The sequence below is a fragment of the Bos grunniens genome, chromosome 3 (genome assembly GCF_055505025.1).
Source record: "Bos grunniens cultivar Pamir isolate PY7600 chromosome 3, Bosgru_T2T1.0, whole genome shotgun sequence".
Lineage (NCBI taxonomy): Eukaryota > Metazoa > Chordata > Mammalia > Artiodactyla > Bovidae > Bos > Bos grunniens.
In genome coordinates, this window is record NC_141167.1 from 85,468 (window position 1) to 98,794 (window position 13,327).

General features: G+C 44.4%; 1 pseudogene across 1 annotated transcript in view; it reads left to right on the forward strand.

Annotated features, from left to right (window-relative positions):
- The window catches only part of LOC147374744 (small ribosomal subunit protein uS2 pseudogene), a 41,004-nt pseudogene extending 32,867 nt beyond the window's left edge, over nt 1–8,137 (forward strand). The window contains exon 3 of the transcript XR_015154234.1: nt 6,631–8,137. The product of XR_015154234.1 is annotated as a small ribosomal subunit protein uS2 pseudogene (transcript). The remainder of the gene's footprint in view (nt 1–6,630) is intronic.
- The last annotated feature ends 5,190 nt before the right edge of the window (nt 8,138–13,327 follow it).

Sequence of the window (13,327 nt, forward strand, 5' to 3'; positions counted from 1 at the left end):
ATGGATTAGGAGACCAAGAATAGTAGGTAAAATTGGTGTGTCGTTTTGTTTTATGTCACTTATGTCAAGTTCTCATGCTGCTGCTGCTGCTAAGTTGCTTCAACTCTGTGCGACCCCATAGACGGCAGCCCACCAGGCTTCTCCATCCATGGGATTCTCCAGGCAGTAACACTGGAGAGGGTTGCCATTTCCTTCTCCAGTGCACACAAGTGAAAAGTGAAAGTGAAGTCACTCAGTTGTGTCCGACTCCTATCAGGGTTAAATTATGTTCACAAAATACAGATTTCTTCTGTTCCTCTATTCTTGATTCTCTAAAATTATGTGGTGCTTTTGTAGTCAGTTGTTCTTTGCTTGCATAGCCTTCACATGATTTTCAGAAGTAATTCTTGAAAAAAATTTTATTTTATAGCCTTCCTTGCTTATTTTTCTTTTGTTACAGCTGCTTTAAATATTGGTCTTGAGAATTCATATTTTTCCAGAAAGTAGTCAATTTCTTGAATATTCTCGTATATTTGCAGTGTATATAAAGGGGTTTATATTCATTTTTGTGGGTGGGTATGAGGTAATATGAAATATACTTCGGACCTCTTGCCTGACACAGGACCCCTAAGTGTCTTGAAGTTTCCTGGGTGATAGAAATGTCTTTTGGCTTGTTTTCTTTGTATGATTCCTGAAAGTGTTAATTTTGCTTTTTCCTGGTAGGAAATGATTACCTTCATAACAGACACGTTTGAGGATTATTGCTAAGGTTTGTTAGTAGAATTCTATGTGCCCTTTATTTTAAGGCTTGTGATTAGTTTCATCTCTCTCTCTCTCTCTTTTTTTTTTAGTTTCAGCTCTAATATATGCATTTTCCATCTCAGTTGAATGCCCCATGTATTCAAGGAGGTTTCTTCACTCTGGCTGGTGAGGATTCTCCGCCTCACATGAATGTTGCACATTATTCAATGCATTCAGTTCAGTTCATTTCAGTTGCTCAGTCGTGTCCAACTCTTTGAAACCCCATGAACCGCAGTGCACCAGGCTCCCTGAGTTCACCCAAACTCATGTTCATTGAATCGGTGATGCCATCCAACCATCTCATCCTCTGTCGTCCCCTTGTCTTCCTGCCCCCAATCCCTCCCAGCATCAGAGGCTTTTCCAATGAGTCAGCTCTTCACATCAGGTGGCCAAAGTATTGGAGTTTCAGCTTCAGCATCAGTCCTTCCAGTGAACACCCAGGACTGATCTCCTTTAGGATGGACTGGTTGGATCTCCTTGCTGTCCAAGGGACTCTCAAGAGTCTTCTCCAACACCACAGTCCAAAAGCATCAATTCTTCTCTGCTAAGTTTTCTTTATAGTCCAACTCTCACATCCATACATGACTACTGGAAAAACCATAGCTTTGACTAGACGGACTTTTGTTGGCAAAGTACTGTCTCTGCTTTTTAATATGCTGTCTAGTTTGGTCATAACTTTCCTTTCAAGGAGTAAGCATCTTTCAATTTCATGGATGCAATCACCATCTGCGGTGATTTGTGAGCCCCCCAAAATAAAGTCAGCCACTGTTTCCACTGTTTCCCCATCTATTTGTTGAGCTATTTCAAATCCTAAAAGATGATTCTGTGAAAGTGCTGCACTCAATATGTCAGAAAATTTGGAAAACTCAGCAGTGGCCACAGGAATGGAAAAGGTCAGTGTTCATTCCAATCCCAAAGAAAGGCAATGCCAAAGAATGCTCAAACGACTGCACAATTGCACTCATCTCACACGCTAGTAAAGTAATGCTCAAAATTCTCCAAGCCAGGCTTCAGCAATACGTGAACCATGAACTTCCTGATGTCCAAGGTGATTTTAGAAAAGGCAGAGGAACCAGAGATCAAATTGCCAACATCCACTGGATCATCAAAAAAGCAAGAGAGTTCCAGAAAAATATCTATTTCTGCTTTATTGACTATGCCAAAGCCTTTGACTGTGTGGATCACAACAAGCTGTGGAAAATTCTGAAAGAGATGGGAATACCAGACCACCTGACCTGCCGCTTGAGAAACCTGTAGGAAGCAACAGTTAGAACTGGACATGGAACAACAGACTGGTTCCAAATAGGAAAAGGAGTATGTCACCCTGCTTATTTAACTTATATGCGGAGTACATCATGAGAAACGCTGGGCTGGAAGAAGCACAAGCTGGGATCAAGATTGCCAGGAGAAATATCGATAACCTCGGATATGCAGATGACACCACTGTTATGGCAGAAAGTAAAGAGGAACTAAAGAGCCTCTTGATGAAAGTGAAAGAGGAGAGTGAAAAAGTTGGCTTAAAGCTCAACATTCAGAAAACTAAGATCATGGCATCTGATCCCACTCAATGCACAGCTCTCCAGTAATAATTCTTTCCTCAAAAGTTGTTCCTGCCCAGCCTTGGGAAATTTCACCTGCGTGTGATCAGATGACAGAGACTCAATGGGCTCATTAGGCACTTGTAATCATTCTTTCTGTCTGAGTAGCTCTCTTTTAGATGCCCTGCCCCACACATATCACCTTCTGCACCTCCCTGGCTCACTTGTGTTCTCAGATCAGGGCTTTGCTGGGCTGCATCTGGGTCCCCCTCCCTGTACCTGCAACATGGAAATTGCCTGAAGGCAGACAGCCAGGAGTTTTCAGATGGATTTGTGCATCCATCTTCACTCTAGGAACTTAGTCCTGCATGGCCTGCTGTCCAGGATCTGAAAACAGTTGTTCCCAGTATTTTGTTCAGCTTTCTAATTACCAGTGCCAGGTGAGGAAGTTCAGATACTGTTCCTCTTAAAGCTGGGAGTGGAAGTCACATTTTATTTTTACAGACACTCTTTGAATCAGTAATTCTAAATCAGTTAACCATATATGTTTAAAAGTATCCTTTGCTTCATTTTCTCTGTTTTGCTCTTGCAAATGTAAAAACAAAACCAAATATCAAGAGACACATTAAAACAGGTTTTGTTTTCTGCTTTTCCTGGTTGAACTTTATGCCAACAAATCCTAGGTAAGGACTTAGGAAGCTGCAGTAAGTCAAGGCACCAGCAAGATCACAGGATCTGCAATCAACAGGGATATTAATGGTACCAGAGAGCCTTTTTTTTCTTTTTGCCATGCCATAGGAGGTGGATGAAGTAGTTGAGGGGCTAGAGGGATCCCAGGACCTTAATGACACCAGTGAGCCAACTAAAATACAGGAGGCTGAGGCCAGGTATAGCATGTTTGGCCAATGTGAGCTGAAATATATTTAATTCTGAATTTCCAGAACCATAACCTCAAACAAAATGTTCACCTTCTTCTGATATTCACATAGAAAGATTGCATAGAATTTTTTGCGTAGAAATTCTACTTCCTTGTCCATCAGCAGATGAATGGATAAGAAAGCTGTGGTACATATACACAGTGGAGTATTACTCAGCCATTAAAAAGGATACATTCGAATCAGTTCTAATGAGGTGGATGAAACTGGAGCCTATTATACAGAGTGAAGTAAGCCAGAAGGAAAAACATAAATACAGTATACTAACGCATATATATGGAATTTAGAAAGATGGTAACAATAACCCAGTGTATGAGACAGCAAAAGAGACACTGATGTATAGAACAGTCTTATGGACTCTGTGGGAGAGGGAGAGGGTGGGAAGATTTGGGAGAATGACATTGAAACATGTAAAATATCATGTAAGAAATGAGTCGCCAGTCCAGGTTCGATGCACTATACTGGATGCTTGGGGCTAGTGCACTGGGACGACCCAGATGGATGGTATGGGGAGGGAGGAGGGAGGAGGGTTTAGGATGGGGAACACATGAATACCTGTGGCGGATTCATTTTTATATTTGGCAAAACTAATACAATTATGTAAAGTTTAAAAATAAAATTTAAAAAAAAAGAAGAAGAAAAAAAGAAACTGAAGAAACAAAAAGTTATGGCTTGGGAATACATGCTGCAAAAAATAAATGCAAATAAAAGTAAAAAAAGAAAGAAAAAAAAAAAAGAAATTCTACTTCCATGGAAGAAAGCCACTAGGAAGATTGCTTGGAGAATTTAAGAGATGTGTGGTTTTTAGGTGGAGAAAGAGGCAAGTGTGGTTCAGAAACGGAAAGGGGTCTGTGCAAACCCAGCAGGCTCTCTTTGGTGGAAGGCAGGCCGTGCACTCACTGCTCCTTCCCCCTTTTGCTGAGATCACTTTTATCATGTTTTAGGTAGCTCCAATGAAAACTTCAAGTACAGGGGCTTCCCTGGTGGTCCAGTGGTTAAGAATCTACCTTGCAGTGCAGGGGACACCGGTTCAATCTCTGGTCCCCAGAAGATCCCTCATGCCACAGAGAAATTAAGTCTGTACACCGCAAAGACTGAGCCCAGGCATCCTAGAGCCCAGCACTCCACAGCAAGAGGAGCCACCAAAGCGGGAAGCCCAACCACCCAACTAGAGCACAGGCCCTGCTCGCTACAAGTGGAGAGAGCCTGCAGGCAGCAAAGAAGACCCAGGGCAGCCAAAAAGAAATAAAATTATGTGTAAACAAAAACCCCTTCAAGTACAGTGACTCTCAATGGCTCAAGTAACTCCTGCTCGATGTTCTCAGCACACCGGCGTATGGGGTCTACAGGACCCCCCTCGTCCCGTGAAGGCCCAGAGTCTCCATCGACCATGTGTCTCCACCACTGTGCTGTGCCGTCTCCCCGTTCTCCTCTGCACAGAACTGCTTCTGATGGTGTCACTCTTTAGGCAGGGGAGTCATTCTTGTGAATCACCATCTAAGAATTAATATCATCTCACCTGCAATTTTATTCCTATATTCCTTAAAAGGAGTTCCTTAAAACCCCAACTGTATTCCTTAAAAGAGGGTTTTAACACAATCTTGATTTGAACACCTATGTTTTTATTTATCAACTTTCATGTCTCCTTCACTGTGTCCTGTGCTCTGGCTCAGCCTCTCTCTTGGCCTCTGCTCTTGGCCTCTCAGGAAACAGCGTACAGGATGTGTTAGTTGCATCCGCCCTCCCTCTCACTGGCTCTTTTCCGTCCTCCCTCATCTCCGTGACATGTGTAACTCTGTGCACATCACTATCACCATGACACCCTCCCTCCCTCGGGAAGCCTGTTATCACCTTCCTGCTCCTTTCTCTGCTGCCCCGTGTGTGTCCCTGCCCGACACTCACAGCAGCTTCACAGCAGGCGCTCTCCCTCACTCTTCTCTCCAGAGCTCCTGCTGGAATTTCTGGACACCACCTCCCAAGTATTTACCTCTGACTCTGACTTCTCCTTCCCTGGTGGGCCCTGTAGTATCTTCCCCTGAATGAAGACCACAGATAAAACCTAAATTCTCCTTCTTCCCCAGCTACCTTAGACTCCCCTGTGGATGTCTCCTTCTCATCCAGGCTCAGTGATTCAGTATCATCCATGAACCATTTTTCTATACTCAACCATCTATCTGGCCGTATTGATACCATCTCTAGGGGAGTGGGTGGAGCAATGATGAGCAATGTTGAGATGGCAGGTAGAGACCAGACCAGGCAATGAGGGTGTGAGAATGAAGGACAGTGCTAAGAAGAGGAGCAGATTATAGAGAAGTCACAAGGGCAGAAGAGGTTGGAGAATGTTTTTGAAAACAGATAAGGGAGAAATCTGGGAGAGGAGAGGTTGAGTCTTAAGGAAAGAGAAATGATCATTGCATAGCTCCTTGGTGGAGTGGGGGAGGGGGGGAAATCCAGCAACGTGCTAGTTTACCAGCAACATCCTATCAGATGCTATATTTCAGTTGGAAATACTTCAGGCTACAAATCCATTAGATTTATAGAAATTCCATATGCATTAGAAATTGATACAATTTCCTGCAATGGAATAAATTAGGCTAAGGTTATGCATTACATAGTTTTTTGTGATGTCAAGATATCATTTTATATTAGTGTTTATTCCAATGTGGACCAGTAAAGCGTATTATAGTACATCATCTATTCACTGGATTGATTTGTGGAAAATAGTGTTCCAAGAGAGAATATTCCCCAAGATATTGTCAGCTGAATATAAGCAAGATACCATAAAACATTGTGCACAGTATGTGACCATGTATGGTTTTAAATGTGGTTGTGCTCAGTCACTCAGTCATGTCCCACACTTTTGACACTATGGACTGTAGCCCACCGGGCTCCTCTGCCCATGGCGATTCTCCAGGCAGGGATACTAGAGTGGGTTGCCATTTCCTGCTCCAGAGGATCTTCCAGACCAAAGGATTGAATCTGAGTCCCTTATGTCTCCTGCACAGGGAGGTGGGTTCTTTACCATTAGCACCACATGTGGAGTGAAGAAGAAATAGATATTCATAGTTGCTTGTGTATCCATAAAATGACATTCTGGGCCTTCTCTCTTGATCCAGGGGCTAAGACTCTGCACTCTCATTGTAGGGGCCTGAGTTCAATACCTTGTCAGGAAACTAGAACCCACAGGCCATAGCTAAGAGTTCCCATGGCAAAGGTCCCGCGGGCAGAGCCAAATAAATACTTAGAAAAAATAAATAAACCTCCAGAAGCTATTCCTGAGAAACAAAACACGTGGCTGACTGTGGAAGCAGCAGGGCCTTGACAAGAAGGGAGGCGGTAGGAAGAACAATGTAATATGAAGTATTTTATATTTCTAGGTTCTTGAATCTTGTACATGTATTATAAGTTTCTCAGAAATGCCAAGACATTATAAAAGAATTTAAACCTCTAAAGAATAAAACTCACAGCGTTATTTCTACAAACTGAATGAAAGTCAAGTTTGTTTTATCAGAAAGATTATCTGGCTTCTCTAAAACATCTTCTCAGGCTTTTCCCACGCTACCCAGACAGTGGTCCATAGGGCACTGTCTGGATTCTTGTCATAACGGGAAGTGAATCTTTTACACTATCCTCGGTCCTTGATGTCCGGCAAATGAAGGACGACGTCATCACGTTCCTTGCAGCAGGGGCCCACTTAGGTAGCACCGACCTTTACTTCCCAACGGAGCAGTACATCTACAGAAGGAAAAGTGACGGCGTCTACACTAGGAATCCGAAGAGAACCTGGGAGAAGCTTCTGTAGGCAGCTCATGCCATCGTTGCCACTGAAAACCCAGCTGCTGTCCCTGCTGCGTCCTCCAGGAACCCTCGCCAGCGAGCTGAGCTGCAGTTTGCTGCCGCCACTCCTCTGGTCAGCCGCTTCGCTCCTGGAGCCTCCACTAACCAGACCCAGGCAGCTTCCAGGAGCCAAGACTCCTGGTGGTTACGAGGCCAGGGCTGACCGCCGGCCTCTCCCAGAGGCATGTATGTGAACTTCTTACCATCGGTCTGTGTGACACGGACTCTCCTCTGCACTCTGGAGACGACCCATTCCCGGCAACCAGGGAGCTGTCGGTGGGTCTGACTTAGCGGATGCTCACCCGGGAAGTTCTGCCCGTGCGCGGCACCGTTTCCTGTGAACACTCTTGGGAGGTCGTGCCTGATCTCTACATCTGCAGATTCTGAAGAGATTAAAAGGGAAGAGCAGGTGCCAGCTGAGCAAGCTCTGACCAAGGAGGACTTCACCGTGAATGGGTCAGTTCAGCAGCTGAGTGCAACGCTACTGGATCTGAGGTGCTGGCCTAGTCCACAGGCGGGCAGCGAGCTCGCTGCCTACTCCGCAGATCCCCCTGAAGGCTGGCCTGCAGCGCCCACTGCTCAGGCCACTGGATGGGTAGGCACAGCACTGCGTGGGCTTCAGCTGTTCTTTCACAGGCTCTTTTCTTGGGTGGGGGCTGTGCTGGGTCCTTGCTGCTGCACAGGTTTGCTCTGGTTGCGGTGAGCAGGGTGCACTCTGGTTGTGGTGCCTGGCCTTCTTGTTGCAGCGGCTTCTCTTGTTATGGAGCGTGGGCCCCAGGGACCCCAGGCTTCAGTGGTGGCAGAGCATGGGATCAGGAGCTGTGGCCCCCAGGCTGTGGAGCACAGGCTTGATGGTTGTGGTTCACAGGCTTAGTTCCTCTGAAGGCACATGGTATCTTCCTGGACCAGGGATTGAACTCATGTCTCCTGCATTGGCAGGATTCTTTACCATGAGCCATTATGGAAACCCCACAAACTCTTAAAATGGAAATTGATTGACAGAAAATAAGCAGTTTCTAAATAAATAAATATATCTACTCATGAGGATGTTCTGTGACTTTTGCTGTTTTCCTTTCACATAAGAGGAAAATTTCCTAATTCATAATTCATTATGTTCTTCCCTCAAACAACATTTGCAACTGCTAATTTTATTAGCTAAGCTTGATCCAAGTTTTAAAATACTTTTCTCCCACTTTTCCCTATGCACTGTACATTCATTATCAATTGAGATAATACTTTATCATTGTTCAGTCACTCAGTCATGTCCAACTCTTTCCGACCCCATGGACTGCAGCACACCAGGCTTTCTTGTCCTTCACCAACTCCCAGAGATTATATTTATATACTTCATATGGATAGGAGGATAATCAGTTGACTTCATACTTGAATTATTTCTCTGAATCTGACATATTAATATGCTAGTAAGATATAAAACACTTGATTGACTTCAGCATAATAAAAAATAACAGAATCAGGTGACCATATCTGAAGACTGATTATAAAAGCAGCAGCCATGTTGATGAGGAGCAGTGACACACGGGGGGACATTTTATGCGGTGAGAGAGGGGCGCTGGCCTCAGGGATTTAAAGGGCTGCTTGAAAACAGACAAACTCGGCTCAGTGGATGGACCTCCTGGGAATCACTTCCCAGGGACACACAGGACAGAGTCCTGAGCATCCTGAGTGCCCACAAGGTGGTCTGAAGCGGTGGCCAGGGCACCCCTCTGTGTATCAGTGGAGATGGTAGCTGTATTGTGTGTCTGTACGAGTCTGTATAAGGTGACCCTGCATGCAGAAAAGCAAATTTGATGAAATGGCAGAAGGCCTCAGCTCTAATATTAAGCTCTAATATTAAGATCTTGTCTTAAATCAATTTCTTTCTCCTCTCAGCTTCTCCATCTGAAAGGAGTTACTCTTCATGAGACCCATTCTCTTTTAATTCCCTTCTTCAAAGCCTCAGATTTTGTAGCTTTTTTTCAGTAAGTATCTTTCCACGTTTATTCCTCAGACAAGACAAGCAAGAGTAAATGTTTATTATTGGACTTTAAAGATAAACAAATACTTTTAAAATCAGACTTTCCAAAAGTTCTAAATTTATTCATGTTCTCACTTTAGTATCTTCAATCCTAAGCCTATAATGAGCATTTTTACTTGATTCAGACACAGCTCTGGGGAGTGAATTGGTGGCGGGACTCCACAGACCCGTGGAATTCTGAACTCTTGACAGTTAGATCTCTTTTTACAGAAGTGTTAGCAGCCAATGGAGCAAGGCACATATAGTGCCAGATTATAGGGCTGACAGCGGGGAAAAGACAGTATATTGATGGTAGAAAAGATCTGCCTTCTGACAAGCAGGCGCCTCTCATGGTGAGGCAAACTGGAAGTGCCTGCAGACTCAGAGCCCCATGTGCTTGGAGAGTGATGCTTCAGCCACACCCGTTATCAGCGCAGCCTTCACAAAGGGGTCCTTCCTTGACCTGACTCGTGCTTCCTGTTTCTTTAACTCCCTGTGCTTCGGGGCTGCTCTGCTGAGTTGGACTCCCCTTTGCTTTTCCTAGATCTCCTTGGGGCCTTCTCACAAGGCCCGGCAGCAGGCAGGAAGCAGCGGCGCCATTGGGCAAGTCTGCTCCTGTAACTCCTCTGGCAGCCGTGAGGCTGGGACAGCGCGCTGAGCGTCCACTGTCCCTCTCATGGGACCAGAGTTCGGAATGGGGAAGAGAGAAGGGCTGCCTTTGCTTTCTTTCACTCCCTGGCCAGGAGCTCTTAACCTGAGGGATTTGGAGAGCCCAGGGAGCCTGTGCCCTCCCTGGTGATGCATAAAATGCATCTGTGCACAAGCTTTTGTTCAGATAAGAGTAAATGCCCTGGATTCACCCCTTCAGAATATTTTATCTTTGTTCCTAGTCTGTACAGACCCTGTGCTTTGAAGCACAACACCGCTGCAGTGATTTCATCACACTTCCACTGCTGCCGGTCCCTAGTAAACCCAGCTTTCAGAATCAAGAGAAGCTGGTGGCTGACAAGGCTTAAAAACATCCTTTGAAGTTCCTAGAATCAAGAGCACTTGACTGTGCTCTACTGGAACATTTTAAGGTATAGTAGTTTGCTTTTCGCTTGTGAGCAAGCTACGTCAAATTGTTTCCAAACAAGAAAACTGAACTAAAGTCTATGTGGACCAGGGTTACAGGACACAAACTACTTTAGGGCAGGTCCCGGGTCGACCTGAGATTCTGTCATTACCAGGAATCAAAGTAGTGAGGAGCATTTGTGACACAGACCCTAAAAGCGTTTTATTACTGGATAATTTGAGTTGGGATGGTTCTCTAGAGAAGAGAATGGCAACTCACTCCAGTGTTCTTGCCTGGAGAATTCCATGGGCAGAGGAGCCTGGCGGGCTACAGTCTAAGGGATCGCAAAGAGTCGGACACGACTGAGTGACTTTCACTTTCTGTTTTCAGTTTGGATCTACGGAGAGGTAAAGTCTTTTCTGTGGATATTTGTAAATGCTTCCTACAGATCCAGTTATATGGCTTTGTGTTCTTCTGGAATTGCTCCCATGACATTGATCTGGACTTCATACACTTATGTACCAAATTACTCTGTTTTCTGTGCAATGGTGGTAAAACAGTTAAAAAGCAAGTAAACAAGCCAAAGCCCGTGGACTGTTCCAAACACGCTGAAAGCGCCACCTACTGTCCAATCTGCAGAGGTGCCCGAGGAATATAGTCTGAGCCTTATGGACTGAGAGCCACAGGAACTAGGATATTAAGCTAAGTTAGACTCACATCTGACTATACTTTCTACTTATATGCTATTTATAACGAGTATGTAGTTATATTTATGCTCTCTCCTGAGCATTCTCAATCTTTGGTTACAAAAAGTAAGATATTGAAAATCACTGAACTGTGGCAGATGTGAGAAACAGTATCAGGCTATCATATGCTTTCCACGGGTCCCGATTATCCCACACCAAAATGCCTTGAGAGTTCTGGAGCAAAAATGCTCGTTGCCACTTTTATTCCTAGGAACGACTGAGGCCCAGAGCTCCCTGAGTGGCCCCTCCTGAGGGGACTTGACTGTATTTATTTTACATGTTTAAGAGATGACAGAAAAAGAGAAAGCTCTAAAATGGCAAAAGCTTTCAGGTACACCAAAAGGGTGGTTTTTAATGTTGGTTTGAGTGTTTTGTTTTTAATGGAACAATCCATTATAGAACAGGCCAAAATAAGTTTAGAGAATACAGTGTACTTTTGCTACCTCTGAGAGCTACTAATTGAAATATGTATTTACTATGGGCTTGGCATCAATTCAGACGTGCCTTGGACAGGTGACTGACTTCCAGGCTGCCTTAAACCCAACAAGTGTTCAGGGAATGACCCAGTGACTGGAGGGCACAGCAGGGTGCAGCCAGCATTTCACTGTTTGTGCTGCTCGTGCGCTCTTTCTGTCTCTAGCCCTTCTAAGCTGGTTCTGTACAATCATATGTACTGTTTATTTAAATGCAAACAATATACACTCTCGTTCAAGTTCCTCCTGAGTTAAAAGTACACCCAAAAAGAAACTGGATAATTTAGAGTAAAAGTAGAATTTCTCTTTCATCCTTATCAAAGTATCTGTGGTTCACTTGTATATATTCCTCCAGCTTTTTAGAAAACATTTTCAAATATATTTTATTTACATGCAGATAATATATGTTCATTTTTAGTTCAGTTAATCAAATAATGTGTGCTGTTTTACAACTTGCTTTTGTCATGTAACAGTATGACTTTGAGGTGTCACCATTTCCTGTTTGGGGGTTTTCCAGTGGTTTTCAATAGGAATATAAAAATCTTTCTTTAGAACAACATGATTCTGCTATAAGCAAACTAGGTTCATCTAGCATGCACATTCAGGGAAATTCAGAAATGGGTTTAGTTGCCCTGCGCATCCCACCATCCGGAATGAAGGAAACTATGAGCAAGGAAAGTCTCAGCAATGAACACGAGGCACCCCGTTAACCCAGCGCTAAAGGAGGAGGGCCGGGCGAGGACAGCTCACGGGCTGGGGGAAGGTCTTCTGATGCCTGTGTCTCCAGCCTGGCCGGTAGCAGCCCAGAGAATCCAGGAAAGAGAGATGGTAGGCGGAGAACAGTGGAGGGCAGGAAATGGGCCTCCTGGCGGCAAAGCACAAAGGTCTCAGCAGAGCCTGGGGAGGACAAGCGGGCTCACAGAGGAGCCGGCGGAGAGACACCCGGAGGAGGCTCCCTCCCGCTCACCCCACCCCAGAAGGTGCCCACAGGCCGGGCAGGGTGCAGGGTCGCATCCGCTCCCCTCACTTCAGGCTGGTCTTGGGAACACACTTCTTGTTTCACTTGAGTGATTCAATTATGCCTCCCTGTAATTTCAGGTTGGGTCTTCTCTGCCTGCCTTCCCCTCACTTTTCACTCTGGCCTCAGTCTTCATTTTTTCTGGCAAACAAAATGTGGTCAGCAGGCAGAGTTGACTGCATAAAAGGCAAAGATCTGCCTCTGAGGAGTAATATATACTCATATTGTCATGCTAGTTTATTTATAGTTATTAATTTAATTTATTATAACATAATGCTACATAAATGTATGCACATATAATGTAAATAAACATTAAATGTTATGTACTATTATTATTTTAATATAATATTTATATATCAATGATATATGTTAATATTAATAATATATAGGCTGATTTAGTTAATGACACCCCTGGTGAGAAGACTAATGAAGACGAAAAAAGTCAGAAAAAGACAGAAATTTGAAGATCTTTGAGAAAACTTCATGCTCACGATGTAAATGGCGAGACGTGCATGAAGCTTCTTGGCCAGGGCTCCTCACAGGCTTCTCCAGGCCCCTTTTATGGTCAGCAGTGAGAGAGGGAGTGAGGATCCTGGCAAAGCCCTCAGGCCGAGGCCAGGCCGAGCCCCCCTCCAGTCTCCTTCCTTCTGTCACCATGCATCACCTCCTCACTTACACTAGTGTAAACAAGTGTTATCACTTCTCCCACAGAATGAAGGGTGTGTGTTGCAGGAGAGCTGGAGCGAGCTCACTGGTGACACAAATCTTAAAACTATAGAGAGAGGGAGTTGGAGGGAGGGAGACTGATAAATAGACTTATGTGCCCTGGCTTTAGACTGTAGTGTGAAATTTATGATATTAAAACTGCTTAGCCTTTAGCTTGTATTCTTATCAGTGCCTGTATTAAACAATTGATCAGTCACCTAAATATC